The following is a 7,504-nucleotide window of genomic DNA, read 5'->3' on the forward strand; positions in this document are numbered from 1 at the left end:
AGGTTTAAACTATGGGCGTTGCTTATGAGATTTGAATTCCATTGATAAAATTGCCATGGGTTTAAACAATGGGCTTTGATTATGGATTTGAATTCCATTGATAAAATTGTTTTTCCATGGACTTGAATTATAGGGTTTTCAAATATTGCCAAGCATAAGTATTCTTGGGCTTTAAATAGAATAGGATGTGTGCATTGGGCTCATAGGGCCGGTTTTGGGCTTAACTAAATAATGATAATAAAATTTGATAAGATATGAGTTTTTTGGGCTTTTGTGATAGTCTATACCATGACTCAAAAAATATTCATGAGATATGAAATATTTGTGGGCTAATGGAATAAAAAATATTCATGGAGACCAAAAATAATATATGGGTGATATTTGGTATTTTTTGGTGAATACATACATGTGATTAAATAGGATTGGGGCATGTGGCATGAGTGAAAAAATTATACCTCAAAAATGTGTTCGGCACCATGTTTGAAATAACATATTTTAAAATGTGAAAAAAAATTGCTTGCATGTTTGGAATGTGTATTTTTTTTTTAATTAAAAAAAGTCTTGACTTATTGAGCTGTACAGTAAAAGTATACTATTATATTTAAGAAGAGAGGAAAAAAGAAGAAGAAGAGAGAACGATGAAAGGCGTGAAAGAGGTGGAAGCGTGGGAGAAAAAGAAAGAGGTTGAAGCACGAGAGAGAATTTCATTATGTTTGTTCTTCTCAAGTGGGTCTTGCTGTTTTCAACTTATTTACAAAAAAACCACTCAACAATGTTACTTGAGACCTAACAATCGATATGGATAAGTTCTCAAAATACATGTTTTAAACATCTTAGTTTGAGAATTGTAACTCAAACACTTTTAATAAAACATTCTTACCAAACACATTTTTTTTAACTACAATTTTTAGTGTTTAAACATTGAAAATTGTTGTCTGAAATCTACTATCAAGTTTCCCAAATGGTAGATCAATACTAGCCACACAATCTTCAACATGACTACAAAAAAAGAAAAGAAAAAAAATTATGTATCTTGCAACACCAAAATCTAAAACTGAAATTTTGATTTCATCTATTTTTCACCTTGCATTATCTTAAAGAAGGAAATTTTAAGTTTTTAAATAATTTTTTGGTGTTAATTTTATGTTTGATGCATGCTATTTGATTCTCTATAAGAAATTATTTTTTGTTCAGTATTGATTCGTTAAGTTTTGTGCTAAGTGTTTTTGTTAAACTAGAATATATTGTCCAACATTTTGAATTTTATTTTATTTTTTAAAATATATTTTTATATTATAAATAGTGTTTATTATGTTTGTAATTTATTTTAAAAAATTATAAATGTCTACTAGGATATTTAAAAATTAAAAATTAAAAACTTATTATTTAAAAATAAAAAAAAATTAAAAGAGAGAAGAATAAAAAAAAAACAATAGAATTTCTAATAGGATCCCTTGATAAATATGTTACTAACAATATAAAAAATATATCAAAAACATTAGATCAAAATCTCATAAATTAAAGAGAAATTCATAAAAAAAATACTTTGATAATAATAATAATAATAATAATAATCATAATGATATTCTTTTTTTTTTTTGGAGAAAAATCATAATGATATTTAAACATATGATATAAAGCTTATTAATTAAGTAAAATGACTAAATTCTTTTCTAAATTATGCATGTATTGGTTACATAATTTACTGTTGAAATTATTATTTTAAAATTTTATTGTGGCCCAGGAAAACACCCTAAGACAATGCCAAAATACAAAACCACCCATGGGTTTCGGTCAGTCGCAAACTGAATTCTGAGTTTTCAATTTTTCCTTATAATTTGTTGATATTTTTATTTTCGTGAAATTGACCACTCCATCACAGTTTCGTCAATTTTGACCAGCAGAATGTGGTCACATGCATACATGGTCATAAGGAGGGTTTACCACTGTATACATGCATGCTTATGTGTGTGTATATGAAGTTATATCTATGTTTTGCCTTGCCCCATACTGGCGGTAATTATTTGTTTAATGTGGTTACACACACTATTATTAGATTGCTAAGTCTGGACTTAAGCAACACTTAATCCATTAAATTGTAAGTTGGGATCCAAATTAGATTTATTTTATTTTATTTTTTTCATAAAGCATTCCAGCTGTCATGCTTGACTTAGAGCTTGAGAAAACTTTTGCTTTCTAGAAAAACTGGGAAAGTTCACATAATTAAGGACCTTACTTTTGATTTCAAAGTCAAAGCTAGATGACTCAAAGCTCGATACATTACACGGTGCTCTAGTATTTAGGAAACAGTGACAATATTAAGGGTAAAACTTAGAATAGAAAAGGTGCCTTAAAATAAATTATAAAGTCTCAAGTTATGGAAGGAAGAATGTTCCATCAATCATATATTTCAATAGGGTATATCCCTATAACAAAAAATTACACATAAAATGCACTTGAAAGTTGAAACTTTGTAACATTGATGAATGGAGAGAAGTACAAGACTAGCTAGAAATTGAACCTCAAGAACTATCGCCCATCTTCTAAAGTCACTGTTAACTCATTATTAGAGAACGTTTCAGGTTTACTAGAAGAAGAAGCTCTGCTAGAAGGCAATCGCCTAACAATAAAAGCTGGTTGTTTAGGGGTTGGAAGAGTTGCAGTTTCACTGCCAAGCATGAAAACAACATTAGACATGGTTGGACGATCACTTGGATCTTCTTGTACGCACAGCAGCCCAACATTTACGCACTTCAAATATTCATCTGTATTGCAACTTTCGCATAGTGTCTGGTCTATTAAATCCAGTGCCTTATCTTCTTTCCACGAATGCCATGCCTGGAATCGATTCAAGAGTGAAAGTGTTATGAAGTAGAGAGGATGACCAAAAGGTTGATGGGTATGAAAAAAATTCAGCAAACTTACATAACCTAGAAGACTCAAAGCATGTTCAGGTTGATAAAATCCTGTATTCCTTTTCCCACTAATAATCTCAAGCACAACAACACCAAAGCTAAAAACATCTGACTTCACTGAAAAAAAACCCATCTAAGGCATATTCTGGAGACATATAACCACTGCATTAATAAGTATAAAAATAATCAGTGAATCATGTAGGTGACTAAATGGTTTTTTCTCAAAGAAAGTTGAAGGATTGAATAATGTGATAGAAATTGAGATAGCAGGATTTGATTATACAATCTGCATTAAATTAAGCTCTACATAAACTTACTATGTTCCAACTACTCTGTTGGTGTTTCTTGCAGTTTCTTTGCCTCCAAAAATCCTTGCCAACCCAAAGTCAGAGATTTTGGGGTTCATCTCCTCATCTAGTAGAATATTGCTTGTTTTCAAATCTCTATGAATAATCCTCAATCTAGAATCTTGATGAAGATATAGAAGCCCACGAGCAATTCCCAAAATGATCTTGAACCGCATGTCCCAATCCAATAACTTGCATAGCTTTTGATCTTTGAAGATCAAGATTTTTTTTATCCCAAGTACATAACATTATTAGTTAACTTTTAATCAATATATTAGGCAATCTTTTATCTTTATAAGGATACTATACCTTGTGATAAAATGCATTAGAAATTCAATGTAGAGACTAACCAAATATAAAGAAGTCTAAGCTTTTGTTGGGCATATATTCATAAAGTAACATCTTTTCATCTCCTTTGAGACAATAGCCCAAAAGTCTAACCAAATTCCGATGTTGGAGTTTGGCAATCAGCACAACCTCATTTTTAAATTCTTCTAGACCTTGCCCAGAACCACTTGAGAGCCTCTTTACAGCAATTTCTTGCCCTCCTGGAAATGTACCCTGATTTTTGAGTTCAAAATATACCTTTCATTGTTAACTAAGAAAAACGTGAAACTCAAGTTAACAAAGTGTAAAGAAATGAATCATTACCTTGTAAACAGGACCAAACCCCCCTTGTCCAAGCTTATTTGCACTCGAGAAGCAATCTGTGGCAGTTAGTATGCTTTCCAAATCAAAAAATGGTACATCTATGCCTTTTGCGTCATTTTCTTTGAACCGGCCTGATTGAATGAAGTCTTTGACACGTCTTTCATTGTCGTATACATGAAACACAGGACTTTTCTGAGCAATTTCTCCATTTTCTGATTTCAAATATATCAACTGAATTACTCATTTGTGGGCAAGTCATGTTAAATAAGACTTGAATTTAGGTAATTTTGGGTAAAATAAGCAATGGTTAATGGTTACTAGTTTACCTTGTCTTCTGCCGATCCTTCTTCTCCAAAAGTAGATACAAATAATAGTAGTTGAGAGAATAATTACGACAATTACACTTGTAAAAGCTATTGCAATAATCAGTGACAGGGGCATCTTTCCTGTTGAATGTCCATCTGTTTGCTCGAAATTGCCAGCTGCAAGAATGAAAATGAACGTCTCACTTGTATTCAATCTTTGCCCAACAAAATCCATATTGGCAATGACACTAACCTTAGCAGCATTGACCTAATTCATTCTATCCAAATAATAATAATAATAATAATAATAATGAACATTATTGCATACTTTTGCCCAGTAACATCTCCTTACCTTGAGTACAATTCAAGCTCAAACTATCCCATACAAAGTTTGAATTGCAAAGGCACCTTCTCTTCCCATCTCCAGTAGAATTGCAAGTTGAATTTGGCCAGTCCTTGCAGTCGGTAGGTGAAGAACAAGTAGGCTCTGGTGGTGGATCCCAACCAATCTCAGATTCATCTTCACCTTTAAATGATAAGTCAGAACTAAAGTTGGCCTGCCCAAAATTGCACCAGCTGATCACTTTAAATGGTGATGACTGGTTGAGCTGCAGGATTTTGTCTTGTAAGCTCCTATCCCCACAATTATTTGCGTCTTTTATTTGGATGATGAACTTTCTTTTTTCTGGATAGATATTTGTGACGCGGAAGGTGCCACCAGGTGCCTCAAAGCTAACTTGGCCTGTGGTGATGTTGCAGTGAAAATTGAAGTACATTGGTTCACCACATTTAGGTCCAGTGCTAAGGGGATAGGGAATCATGTTTGTGCCACAAGTTTCACAATTTCTAGTAGTTGATTCTGCAAAATTAGAACTTTAGAATTCAGAAACACTACCCAACAAGCTTTGGCTCAATTGCTACTTCAAGATTGACCATATTGGTGATGTGTTTCACTTGTCAAGCGTATAATACAAGCATGAGGCTATGGATTCTTTAATATAAATCTGACTGAATCTTGGAAACATATCATTAATATATAGATCATAAGTTCTAAGGTGATGTTATATGAGGCTGGAGCCCATTTCAGCTGATTTGGACTATTTCAGTCCTGTCAATTTAAAACCTAAGGACTATCAATTGATCATAATTACACAAGCTATTTGGTCATATTTGTCAGCTAAATCAATTGGAACATTCCTAGGAACCAAACGAATTACTCAATTGGGTAAGAACAACCTTAGCCTGATATGTTTACTACAAGTTTAGTGGTTTAGACAAGGCTTGTGGTGAACCAACTTAATGCCAATAACTCCAGTGTTTGGAAGGACTGAGTAGCCTCCCTTCTGTCATTAGGAGTGGAGGATCACCCCTGGTTTTCAGACATCCTCTTAACTCAATGGAAACAACAAAGCAAAAATGTAAGCCTAAGAGATCTAATTTGGAGCAGTTCCTATATCAGTGACTTTCTAATCTTCAAATATACCTTAATTACATCAGCTAAAATGTATGTTTGCCAATCATGAACTTTCATTCATGAAACATTTACAGATATGGAAAAAGTGTTACCTGTATCAGAAATTGCTACTCGTACAAGAAGATTTTGGCCACTGTCATACTCCTCCTGAAGATTGTTGAGATCCTCTGACCATATCCAGCATGCAGAACTGCCATTGCCACCCCGCCGTGTGATTTTAGATACTTCATAAGAATAAGCCTGGCAGCGGCAATTGTCAAGGCACTCTATTTTGCATTCCATATCATTTTTGGCATTAAATTGAGTGTCTGGATTTCCAACTTTCATCATCTCTAAGCTCAAGAAAATGTCACTCTGAGTATTTTTGCCACATAATATTGACTTTCTGGTGCAGCCTCCTGAAAAATCTCCTCTATTCCAGCTCTCCAGCAAGCTAGGCTTGAAACCAGGCAAACAATTGCACATTATGTCATTCTTACTGTTACAACTAGCGAAATTTCCACAAGCGTTGTAAACACTGCATCTGTCCCTGGGCTCTGCCCAAATCAATGACCAAATCCTCTCAGTATCCCACTTCAAATACTGAAGTTGGCCCGAAAAATTCATAATTAGCCTCGTATTACTGTATAATGGTGATGCGAGATATGGCATAGAAGACTCATTGTGGACTAAATTCGAGGTAAAGTTGGATAGCAAGTAAAATATCGCAGAGGTCATCTGATCAGAACTAATAATCTTACCTGAAACTCCACTTTTCCAGTACCTTAAAGACCTTTTCCAGATGATGAACTGGTTCACTTCTTCTTGATCTTGCCGAAAAGTGAAGTTCCCAGGTGCTGGATCATCATAACTTTTCCATGAAGTCAATGCTAAACTTGCATCCATTTTCATACCTGGAATAAATGTATCAGTTGGGTTTTCAAAACTCTGCCACACAACTCTCTCTGTGAGATTTTCTTGTTCCACATGGCTCACAACCAAGTTCCCAGTATCCATTAGCTTTGCTGTCCTGTACATAGGTGATGATGTCTCCATGTTTGTCCACCAGTAAGGCTTGCCACTTCCATCCAAAACCTTTAGATTTCCATCTTCTGCAATGGCAAAAACACCATCAGTACCTAAAACTGGGTTGTCTCGATTGGCAACCCACACAACAGTTTGTGGATTCGACCTGTAATACCATATTCCAACATATCTTCTATTGTCAGAGCTTCCACTAGGAGTGAAAAACCCCAGTTCAAAATTTTCTCCTGCTGAAATGAGAGTAGTGCTTGTATCATCACTAACCAATCTGCTAAAGGATATGGTATCTCTAGCGGAGCAAAACAAAATGCATGAGAAAAGTACAAATGTGTACAATGAGAAAATGGTAGGAAGTAGCATGTAATTTACAGACCAAGTAATGATGATGGTTTTTCTCATATTCTTCTTTTGCATACCGTTGTAATCAAATCTAAATTGATTAGAATCTTCTACTTATCTAGAAAGCGTACAGTGGTAGCTAATCATGCAGTTTCCATAGGTCTGCTGGTGAAACTTGGATTTTGTTTCCTTTCCGCGAAACTGACTTACAGAGTTGCTTTCCATTATCAAAATTGCCCCCACATAGTAACTTTTTGACAGATAAACAGTGTCCATGGAGTTCACTGGGACGAATGGGTGAAATACATAATTGCATAGGACAAATTACACATACCACATCCCTGTCACCCTTAAAGCATAATTGTGGATGATGTTTATTTCAGACAGCTTATTGCATACAGACATATATATACATTTTTTCCAATGACTTCAGTTCAAAACTTTTTGAAC

At 34.1% G+C, this 7,504-nt stretch overlaps 1 pseudogene; it reads right to left on the minus strand.

Annotated features, from left to right (window-relative positions):
- Nucleotides 1-2,350: 2,350 nt before the first annotated feature.
- LOC142640807 (G-type lectin S-receptor-like serine/threonine-protein kinase At4g03230) lies at nt 2,351-7,106 on the minus strand (annotated as a pseudogene).
- Nucleotides 7,107-7,504: the final 398 nt, after the last annotated feature.

The sequence above is a fragment of the Castanea sativa genome, chromosome 6 (genome assembly GCF_040712315.1).
Source record: "Castanea sativa cultivar Marrone di Chiusa Pesio chromosome 6, ASM4071231v1".
In the NCBI taxonomy this organism is placed as follows: Eukaryota; Viridiplantae; Streptophyta; class Magnoliopsida; order Fagales; family Fagaceae; genus Castanea; species Castanea sativa.